This window comes from Egretta garzetta, unplaced genomic scaffold (genome assembly GCF_000687185.1).
Source record: "Egretta garzetta isolate BGI_Z169 unplaced genomic scaffold, ASM68718v1 scaffold185, whole genome shotgun sequence".
In the NCBI taxonomy this organism is placed as follows: Eukaryota; Metazoa; Chordata; class Aves; order Pelecaniformes; family Ardeidae; genus Egretta; species Egretta garzetta.
Window position 1 is genome coordinate 192353 of NW_009259595.1, and position 11257 is coordinate 203609.

Sequence of the window (11257 nt, forward strand, 5' to 3'; positions counted from 1 at the left end):
AAACAAAAAAAAAGGAACAAAAAGTTTTTGTAAATGTTAAGTTAGGTCCATATTTTTATATAGTTTTGACTATAAATATAGCATTTGCATTTTGAACTTTTAAGACAAATAGTATATCTTTTTACAGTTTTTCTAAGGAAGGCAAACCCTCAGGATCAAGTTTATACATGCTGCATGAGATTTGTGCTTTTTTGAAGGAGGCCACTTAAGTGTGGGAACTATTGATAAATTGTTGCCAAACAAATACTTTTGAAAAGGTTTAATAGTGTATGTAATACCACATTTCACAATGAATCATATTTTCTAATCATCTTCCTTTTTATGGTTTTTTCAAATCCTTTGTACAAATATGTATTATAACAGCTTGCTTCAGTTTTTATCTGTGAATAAAAGATACATCTATTGTTATGATTGCTTCTTGCTATGTATGTGATTTTAATGTTCGGAAGAGAGGATGGCTTGTGGTACCCTGTGTTAAATGTCATATTGTATTATCTCTTTGCCCAAGACAGGTAACTGGGAACAGAGTTTCGACATTTTGTCACCCTCGACCCGTTGGGAGAGACAAAACACCAAAGGGTAAAATAAATAGCAATGATAATGCTTAGCACTTTATAGTTTACAGAACAAAGACCTGCGGCTCACATGCGTGCTTTCCCTGATGAGACAAAGCAATTCAAAATGGGTCTAAACCCACAAGAAATCTTTAGGAACTGGAATCGAGCCCTGGGCCCCGTAGGTCCATCATCGCAAACGACCACGTTCATTTCTCTCTGACGCTGCTGCATTGGCTCTCTGGTTACAGCTGTGCCTGGTCCTTGCCTCCCACTGATGCTGGCTGGAGTAACTCCAGGCAGATTTAATGTAAAGCTGGTGCTTCTAAGGACACCATCTCGAGTATTTTCCAGATACTTGGCCAAATGGCCTGTGATGTGTGAATTTTTCCTCTCCCTCTTTCTCTGTCCTTATGTAGCCCTAACAGCATGGCATCCAAGCAGCGAGTTCTCTTACCCTCGCAAGAGGCCTGTGAGAGGGAGGAAATGCTTTCCTCCTCATTCTGCAGCTGGACAAGTGGAAGAGTGAGAGTGAGAGTTTGATGCTTAAGTATCTCTGTGACTTTGCATAGGTTACATTGGATGCCCTGCTCTTACCTACCTCTCTCTGGTTTATCCTTGGAAAAGCGTGCACCATGTTTGCTTACTGACATTTAGCACTGTGTTGGGGTTGTATGCAGGGGAATGTGGCATCTAGAATTTCTGGAGGATCCCATTGCTGATATCCTTAAATACCAGATACATTTATTAAGTTGTAAATTCCTGCTATATTTACCTTCTGCATGTGTGCAGAAAGTCAGTTCTTCCAAAGATGGAATCAAAACCATGGAGTGATTCAACACATTGTGGGTTTTTTTCAGAGGAAGGGTCAGACAAATACAGTCAAAATAAAGAAGGCAGCAGTGTGCAGAGGGACAAGTATGTGTTTACAAAGGGGAAAACCTCCAAATGAGTGGGACGAAGGAGAATACGTTAATGGGCAGCTGGCCACTGGGGTGTTAGGTTTTGCGCTGGTGCCATACGCTGTCCTCTGGAGATGCCCATGGGCATGGTGCTGCAGCAAGGTGGGCTGACCTGGGCACAGCGGGGTTGGGCTCACAGTCTTTTCAGGGTGGCCTGTAACTCCCTCTTGAATGGATACAAGAGGTTTTGTTTTCTTTTATTTGCCAGCCACTTCATCTTCTCCTCAGAGGTCTTTGTTGTTTCTCCCCTACCCTGGCAATATTATAATTGTCCGAAATAAAAATCAAGCCACTAGTCATCCAGCCCAATTTTTATAAATCTGGCAATTTTTTTTTTTTAAATATTCTGCATTTGCTGATCAGTTCTGCATCTTTTGTTACTTTCTCCTTTATTTCTAACTATGGTTATGTTTTTCGCAAAGTACCAAAAGAGACATTTCAGGGCTGCTTAGTTCCATGTCAACATGGCAATAGCATGCATATGAAATTCATTTAGCCTCTGGCTTGGTGACACAAAACAAGCCTGAGATGCAAAATAAGGTGAGGCGCTAATGGATGAAATAGCAGACTTCTCCCTATGCAAATTCTGTTCTTCATTGGTAGTCGTAGATAATAAATATCTCAAGGTCTGTAATATTCCTTTCTTTTTGGTTATTTTTGCAATTCTCTCCAGTTAAAATTCATAGAAATATATGCTTAGTTTATGATTCAAGCCTGTTTTGCAAAAAAAAATAAATTATATAATGTTACAAATGATAATTGCAAAATAAAGCTGAATGGTTTATTTCATTAAATTTCTACTGAGATTTAATGATTTAAGAGAGGCATTAAATTGCATACTTGAGGAAGTGATCTTGTTGGGTTTGTCATGGTATCAAATAAAACCTTAGGAACCCACTGGTGTTGGAGAACTACCTGAGTTACTTTTGGCAGGGCTAATTCACACTAGAATTCTTCCTCCCTTGGTTGCAGAGCTTCCTGTGAAATCCCTTACCTCCTCCTTGCTGGGGCAACACTTTCTATGTCCCTTGATGTCCCAGTATTCCAAGCAGCTCAGATCACGCTTATTTCCCAGCAACAGGAAAAAATGTACTGACAGCTGCTGCTTTTTTAAATCAATGCAATGGTGACTCTAAATAAAGCCTAAAGATTGAGGTTCGGGAAGTGGGACATAAATTCCCTTTTCCTCATACCCACCTCTCACCAGGTTTCACTAACCAGGAGGCCAGAGGTGAGCTTGCCTGCGTGTGAGGGGCCAGGAGAGGAGCGGTCCCCACCACCTCGGTCACAAGTTCAGACACCTTTCAGGAAGAGAAGTATGGACTTGACCAGAAAGCAAGTGAAAAAGCAGGACTCTCATCTGGTGACCAGGGACTCAGGAAAGCGAGGAGAGCCTTGCATTCTGGACATGGCCTCCAAGCTTACTTTTGCCTTTTCCCATCCAATGGTCATGACCCAATATATAGAACTACTTCTGGGAGGTGGGAGTTCAACTTGTCAGAATTTGCAAGTTGGATGGATGAGTTGGAGGAGTCAGGAACCACTCCTGTAAGCCATGCTGTTGCTAGCCATGTCCTAAGCAGTGTGCATCTATGGGGCCATTGCTACCTTGCTAGAAGTGTTTGGAAATGCAGTTATTACATAGATTCCCTATAGAGAAATCAGATGGCGTGCAGACAAAAACTCCTTTAATGTATGTGTAAAACCCATTTCCTTACAGTGCGTCTGGTCTAACCAGTTCCAGCTAAGGCATTTTTAGGACACTCTGACTGCAGTATTGAAATGTCAGTACTAAAAGAGAATGCAATAGAAATAGATTATTTGTTCTTTTCTCACCACGCAGAAAGTGTTTCATTTATTTCTATTTCAAGGTACCCATGTATTCTGTTTCTAGTTATAAACCCACGTTTTCCAGTCACTTGCATTTTATTTTTAAAGTTATGTGTGGAACATAACTCCACAGGCAGCTGTTCTAATATTGTGGCTATAGGCAGGGTTTAAGGCAAAAATGTTAGCTATAAGATGACCTCTGTATCAGATGTCCAAGCTGGAAGAAGTGGACACAAATAAAAAATGGTGCTGTATTTGGGCCTCAATTCACTAGAGCACTTAGGCACCTGTTTAAGCAAGCAAGTAAATCTGCTTTGTATCCAGCAAACCACTCCAATTTTGGCTTATATCCCACTGACTTGGATTTTTTTTTTGCTCCAGGGCTTCAGATGGTGTAAATTGCTTTAGCAGTGGTTCAGTGGAGCTACGCTGATTTACACCAGATCAGAGACTAGTTCTGTGCGCTGATTTACTGCAACCAATTTGAACCCATTAGACTTATGCCAGCATAAACCTGAAGAAACCCAGTGGTGAAAAAATATTTTACTTATCAGTAGTATTTGGATGAAAGGAAAGAATAATTCTGTCGATGTGCAATGATATCATGAGTGCAAATTAGAAAGCAGAAACTGCTTCCCAGGCTGCTCCCGTACATAGCGTCTCATGGCTTCATGTGGAATTTGACTTGCAGAAATATGTTTGCAGAATACATAGAATAAGACATAACTCTTGACAGTGTAGATGTTCAGAGAGATTTATTATCAGACCTGCAGGGGAACTGCGTGATGCTGGGGTGTGTTTGGCATGGCAGTAACCTTACATAGGAGCCCATTATTTCTCTCATTGTTTCCTTTCCCAAGACTCTCCCCACAAGCTGGGCACGGGGGAGATGGGACACAGCAGGAGCATGGTGGCAAATGGGGGAATCTTTAAGAGCAACTGGCCCAGGGGCTCTGGGTGATGCACGCTTCCTCAGTAGCCTGGTTTTACTTTTTTTTTATATGTTTTTTTGCTTCTGACTGTTGCATTCAGCTTGAGACAGCTTGTTCCTGGGCATATATTTTTAGTAGGGCCAGCTGTGACAGGACAATGGGTAATGGTTTTAAACTGAAGCAGGGTAGGTTTAGGCTAGATATAAGGAAGAAATTCTTTAAAAAAACTTTGGAATGGGTTGCCCAGAGAGGTAATGGAGGCCCCCTCCCTGGAAACATTCAAGACCAGGTTGGATGGGGCTCTGAGCAACCTGATCTGGTTAAAGGTGTCCCTGCTCACTGCAGTGGGGTTGGACTAGATGATCTCTAAAGGTCTCTTCCAATCCAAAACATTCTATGATTGATTCTATGATATTCCTATGGCTCCCAGATGAGAGGGAAGGCCAGCTGTCACTTGACTACATCTTACTGGGGAATGGATGGTAAAGAGATGGTCATACAGCAAATACAAATAACATTTCTTCCTTCTATCCATTGCATCAATGCTTATTCACTAGCATAATTCACTTATACTTTTGTGTTAATATATGCTATAGAGTTGAGGACCTTATTCAAATCTTGGTGGTAAGGAGGTCTCTCTAAGCTTTTGTTTGGTTAATTTGTCTTTCAAGTGGATGGCCCAGGTCCTGGTGTGAGGCAGTACAGCTTCATTCTGCAAAGGTTTTGCTTCATTTATTTCTTTAATGTAAACATTTCTGTGGGAGCTTCATCAGGTCTGGCAAAAGAAGGCAGCAGTACATACTGTGCTGACCGATCTCCCTGGGATGGCTGAAAGAGCTTGTCCTGACTTTTGAAAGCACAACCTTGTCTTTTGCTGAGACTAAATGGATCTTTGCTGTCGACTTCAGCAGGGGAAGAAGCAGGTCATTAGTTAACTCCTGGCATTGCTGGTGTTACAGCAATATTACATGGCTAGAAGGAGCAAACCCTTCAGTCCCAGGGTAGTGAAAAAGCAGGTTCATGCCTCCTTGTTATCTGGCTCTCGCACCCGAGGTCAGCGGATTGCCTTAGATTCTGCCCTTCAGAGTGTCAGGCACCTAATCAGGGCTGCAGAGCTCTTGACACGGCTCACGTGACTGTATTTAAAGCACATTTTAATTGATCTGACCTTGTATGGGAAATACCTTTAGATTCCTAATGTCCTCCTCTCTGGGAGGCAGGCGCAGTGCTCCAGGGCACAGGCAGCAGAGAAATAAGCAGACATTTTACAGTTTGGCCTTTGACTGGAAAAACTGACTTTTAAATATTGACTCACGGAGACCTTTCCCTGTGTCTGTAGCAATGACACTCCATTTGTCAGCACCTCTCACAGATATATTTACAAATGCCCCTTGTTTTGAAGGGTGCCAGTCATTTTGTCGTACATTACCATTTAAATGAGTTACATTTGTACCTAAAGGTTTCAGTCTCATGGGGCTAAGTGCTGTACAAACACAATTTTTTAGCCTAAACAGACAGGGTATGAAGGGGAAGGACAAAAAGTGGACTACTGTGTTTGCCTCCAAACCGAGCAGGTAGCAGTTCTTAAAAATATGTCTCTCTCAATGTCCTCTTCTGAGTACAGAGCACAACCTTCAGACACGGCAGCTGAAACACTGCAGACAGGCTCCGATGGCATGCCATTTTCAAACTGCTCAGTTTTCACCATGAAGACATGTTATTTATTTTTATGACAGGAAATGAGGGAAAGCAAAGCTTTCCCTTCATATTTTGGGGAGAGAAACAGAAGGAGAAAAACGTAATAATGTACACAAATGCATCCATAAAGAAAGAAGATGTCAGCGCTCGGACCGTGCATGCCTTTGCAAAAGCTGTGCATTCTGGGCAGGCACAAAGGGGTGGTGAAAACCAAGGGCACCTTCCAAACTCCCCCTGTTTATATCCTTGGTCACATCTCTGCTCAGCCTCCTCCCAAGCAAATAATTTCCAAAACACCTATGTATAGCTTTGATGTAGCAATTTTATAAAAAACTTTTGCAATCACAAGATTTCCCTGTTTTCTCCTTTTCCAAGTCCTTAGTGTTCTGTAGGGCATTGCCTGTTCTTCTTGCTGTTGCCTCTTTGCATGCCTCACTTGGTCTCTGATTTGCTTTTTGATATCTAAAGTATCTCCACCTTTTCTTCCAGCTCTTCTTTACTAATACTCCAGCTGTAAATGCAGTTTGCCATTAGGTGTTTTGCGATGTGAGCTGGCCCCTGCCAGGAGAGGGTAGAGCATAAGCAGAGAAGGGTTGGTAAAAGGAAAGCCTCCTGGTAGAAAAAATGGGTACGGGCACCTCCAGGACTCAAACACTCAGCTGTGTTGAGGCCAGTGAGGTTATGTTCAGAATTGGACTAGCAGTGCTGATATGCACAGCTGAGATATTTCTTAGTCATCTTCATATAATAGGTCAAAATGTATTCTGCCTGAACTTCACTGGGCTATGCTTGTATTTAAACTGCATTTGAGAACTGCTCAGTTTTGTGTCACACTGGCATCACACTGTTGGGTATAGACAAGAAGCCATAATCATTCCTAAATCCAAGTTTAAAAGATAGAATTTCACCCTTCTAGGATTTTTTAAGATCAGTTTTCAGGCAGCTACTGAAATAATGCATATGCACCACATACACATATTCCAAAGAAAGAGCTGCAGCAATACGGCTTCTCATCTGTATGGGATTTCTGTATAAGATATCAATAGGCTGCGGAAGTGTTGAATGTGGAAACCAACTATTTTTCTTGGTTTCCATGTTCAGAGCTTATTATGTTGCCCTATTAATTTACTCTTTGGAATAACCAAAATGCAGTGGATCAGCAAACTAAGGTCTGGTACATTCTTGGGGTGCCCTGGAGCCTTCAAAAGTCCTATGGCTTTGGAAAAATTCCCTTCTCCAGTCTGGATGTTGAACTTACTTGATGGGGTTGTCCTTCATAGACAGCTGACCCAACACAAGCCAAGCTCTGAACTAGCATGGAGACATTAAACATTGGAGACACATCTCATTTAATTTTCTTTAAAATCAGAAACTAGGGAAGCTATTCTGATTAACTCTGTCAGGAGGGACTTCCAGATGTACTGACAGCACACTGACTGGTTTGCCGTAGGGACTGAAGATCCCTGTTCAGGTGTGTACGTTTTTAATGTGGGTTTGAAAACTTCATAAAATTTACCCCTCCATGGTGCTGATGGTATGGATGTGATATTTGAGTCACTGATGTTATAAGATCAATTAATATTATAGATAGGCCTGCATATATTGGGAATATGGTCCGGAATTTCAGCGCTCTATGCACCAGGCATGCAGCTGTGCAGACTTTGCTCTCCAAGGCCTTTCCCCATTAGCAGTGTTAATAATCAGGTTGGAAACGAGCACAGCAGTCTGACAGCACCACATGCAAACTAACTGGGAACCTTTAGAAATGCTAGCGCCCTGCCTTCCCTTCCCTGGCAAAAGCCTCTCTCTGCCCCTTGCATATACACAGTTAGTTAATAATTTTCCAGCTGACGGTAACCAAGAAGACGTAGGGCTGCTCCTGGCACTCTAGGACCCAAGCAAGTTGTTGCATGCATTTCAAGTGGCTTCCACTGTGTTGCTATTTACACAGAGCTCCTGATAGTTTGTAAGGGTTGGTTGAGCTGTAATTTCCCACAGCAACAAGCTGCACAGGCAGTAGTTCTGCTATTTCTATGTAAGTTTAAAATGTGGCAATACTTCAACAAAGCCAGCATGGCTTTATGTTTACAAATGTGCTGCATGGACCTTGCCTTTGTTGTGCTATCATCTTCTCAGAGTGAACGACTGGTGGGTTTTGCCAGCCTGCGGCGCGTTGGCACATACTCTTCTAAGGGACCTGTTGGTGGTGCTTTTTGTTTCTGGAGTGCAGACATGTAGGCTGGGGAGAGGGTCAGCGTACGACTGAGCAAATCCACTGGTTGACAGAAGTATCTGTGGCAACCAGGCTATGATTCAAGTTCTCCTGCTAGTTCCCAGTCTTTGAAAATTCCCAGGTCTAGTTCTAGCAATGTCACAGTGTGGCAGGGGCCTGTGGGCCACCTGGAACCTGTCCAGTTTTTGTCCTTATTGCACTGCATTTGCTGTTTCTGGTACCTTAAGTTTTAAACCACTTAATGTTAAGATGGGAGTTTTGTTAGTATTTACATGCATCAGATTACGATCACTTCCATTGCCCAGAGGGGTGTGAGACCGGTGAAGAAATAACAGATTTCACTGTGCGTTTGGAACAAGGAGTGAAACGGCCATAGTCTTTCTTTGCAGCTCTTCTGTACACAGAGAGGGGAGTGGTGGCCATGGGGAAGGACTCAGCTTTGTACTGTAGCCGGCGTTAAGTGACGATGTGACAGCCCTGGCAGTGTGCTGGTGACTCACCACACCTCGCCATCCAACGAGAGCTGGAGAGTTGCTCTGTATAAAGACACATTGCTCTTTTTATTTGCTTTATGTTGATTTTTGCCTTTCCTAAGAAGTGTAATGAACCAAGTACAGTGGTAAGATGTTTCATACCTTAGCAAACAGGTTTTTTTTTTTCCCATTTTGTCCAAACTTGAACTTGTCCAGAGGCCTTTGAACAGAAGCAGTTTGCTTTTTTATATTGGGTGTTTCAGACATGTTCTGACTGCATCATAAAACGACAATAGGAAAAGTACAGAGCAACTGTAACAGAAGAGAACCTGCGGCTCTTAGTAACTATCTCTGAGTTTATTGTTCTCCCTTAGACCAGTACCATTCCCACACACCAGCAACAGAACATATTAATGCCAGAGAGCTTTGCCCCACGGTTCGCACTTCAGGTTGTGCATGGTACCTGGCAGGAGAAGCAGTGAAGCTTGATTTCTTTTGGACTTATGAACACCTTCCCTCCATCCCCTCCCACTAAAGCTGAGCTCCTGACATGTTCCCAGCACCACCACCAGCAGACAAAAGGCAGTGTGAGCTGCAGCTAGTGCAGAGCAATTCATGTGCCGCCTGCCTGGCCAAGTGCTGCCATGGGGACTGCGTGATGCCTGACTTGCGTCTGCCCTTCCCTTGGTGGAGGAGTTAATTTCCTCCCCTATCTTGCTGCCTGTTTTCATGAAACCCCGTGGGAATGTAATTATCACTGAGATTTCTGCCCTTGGTCAGATTTGTTTGATGTTGGCCAACCCTCCTCCCAGTTACTGGGGATAAGGGGGAGAGTGGTGAGATGTACAGCGCTACTGAATAAAAATAGCTCAGCAGTTAGAGGACTTCCTATGTGCAGTATGAACCCAAATAATTTGCATTCAAAGCTGAGCATGGTATTAAAACAGAAAAATACGCAATGAAGCTACACACTCCTGAGTGATTCAGTGACTTCGAGCCCTAAACCTGAGGTCATCTCCCATAATGAGATACATCTGCAATAGGGTTTTGCTTCTCTCAGTGAAATAACACCTATCTCTGCTTCTGGAAATGAATTGTAAGTAGCTGAGAAGAGAAGATACCGGTGCAGCCAGTCGATCTGTGTTCAGAGGGGTTAGAAAAGCTGAAAATAACTCTGTCCTGGAATTTGCTTATGAGGATTTCTTACAGCTCCATATTCCGGTTACAGCTTACATAGGCACAGCTTTACCTGAGAGGTAAATTTACTCAGGTAAATTTAGTTCGCCTGAACTTACATCAGTATTGATGAAAAGAGGATTTGGACCTTAGGCCTTCATTCAGGAAAGCACCTGGGTTTAGGAAGGATGCTTACACACGGGCTTAACTCACTGCCATGCTCCAGAAAGCACTTTTCTAATTTACGGGCTTCGTGTGCATTATTGAATGGTAGCGAATTAACTGGAGGTGAAAACAATTCTAGCACATTTCTTCAGCTGCTGGCAATACATGTAACTCCATTGTCTTTAATAACGAGTGCTAATTTTACACCTGTTAAGGACTTGATAAAGAGCAGCGTTGGCAGTGCTGTGCCTTCTGGGGTAGATAATGAGCCATTTTGTGGCTCTGAGTCCTGGCTTTCTCACTTGCTTGTGCTGGCTGAAGCATTATGAGAGCGAGATGTGGATCTTATTTGCTGCTGAGCCTCCTATATTATTATTCTGCCTCTCCCATGCTGCTAAGTAGCCATATGGGTGGGTCTTTTGGGAACATGGAAGAGCTGCATTTTGACTTGCACCCCTGTATAAATGGATTGAACGGCTTTCTTGACCTGCATGATCAGCCCTAATATAAGGACAGTATTTAAAAATAGTCTTGGCTTGCACATACCTTTGTCTCTAGAAGTGAGGGCAGCCACGTCTTGGCTTTGGAGGAGTTCTAGCGAGAATTTTTTGAAGCCACTAATTATACAGGCCATCTGCTGTAAGGGGGAGAGCTGAAAAATAGTAGGTATTGTCTTAAGTGTGTGTAATCCAATTTTTTTTTGTGAATGCAGCCTTTAATCACCAGTCTTGCAAAGTGAGGCATCTGTTTCTGAATTTAAGTAGCTGAGACTAATCAGACTAATTCAAGTCTTTCTGCAATAGGCCTAATTGATCTACCTAATATCTTTGCAGAACAAAAAGAAGAATTGTTTATTTATGTTACCTTTTACAGTAAAGAAGATGATGAGTCTTTTAATCACTTTGCATGGTAATCTTACAAGTTGATGTAGAAATTTGTTTACAAAATACACCTGTACTCATTTGTTGCTACTTCAAAGCCTGTGCTGTGCTTAAAGGAAGAAAAAAGTGCTGATGTGTGTATTTCCTACAGGAGTTCTGGTATTCTTGTAGTAGCGCAAAAAGTTATGTTAGTTTGAAATACAACTTAGCCTGAAGTGGATGTGAATTCTTCCAGTGTAAATTGCCAGTCTGAACTGAAGCATTTAGTCTGAGAAGAGGTTTTCAGTTGAGTCCTTTAATCGTGTTGGTATGGTGTGCCAAAATACTTTGGTTTCAGAGCTGAGCACCCTGCT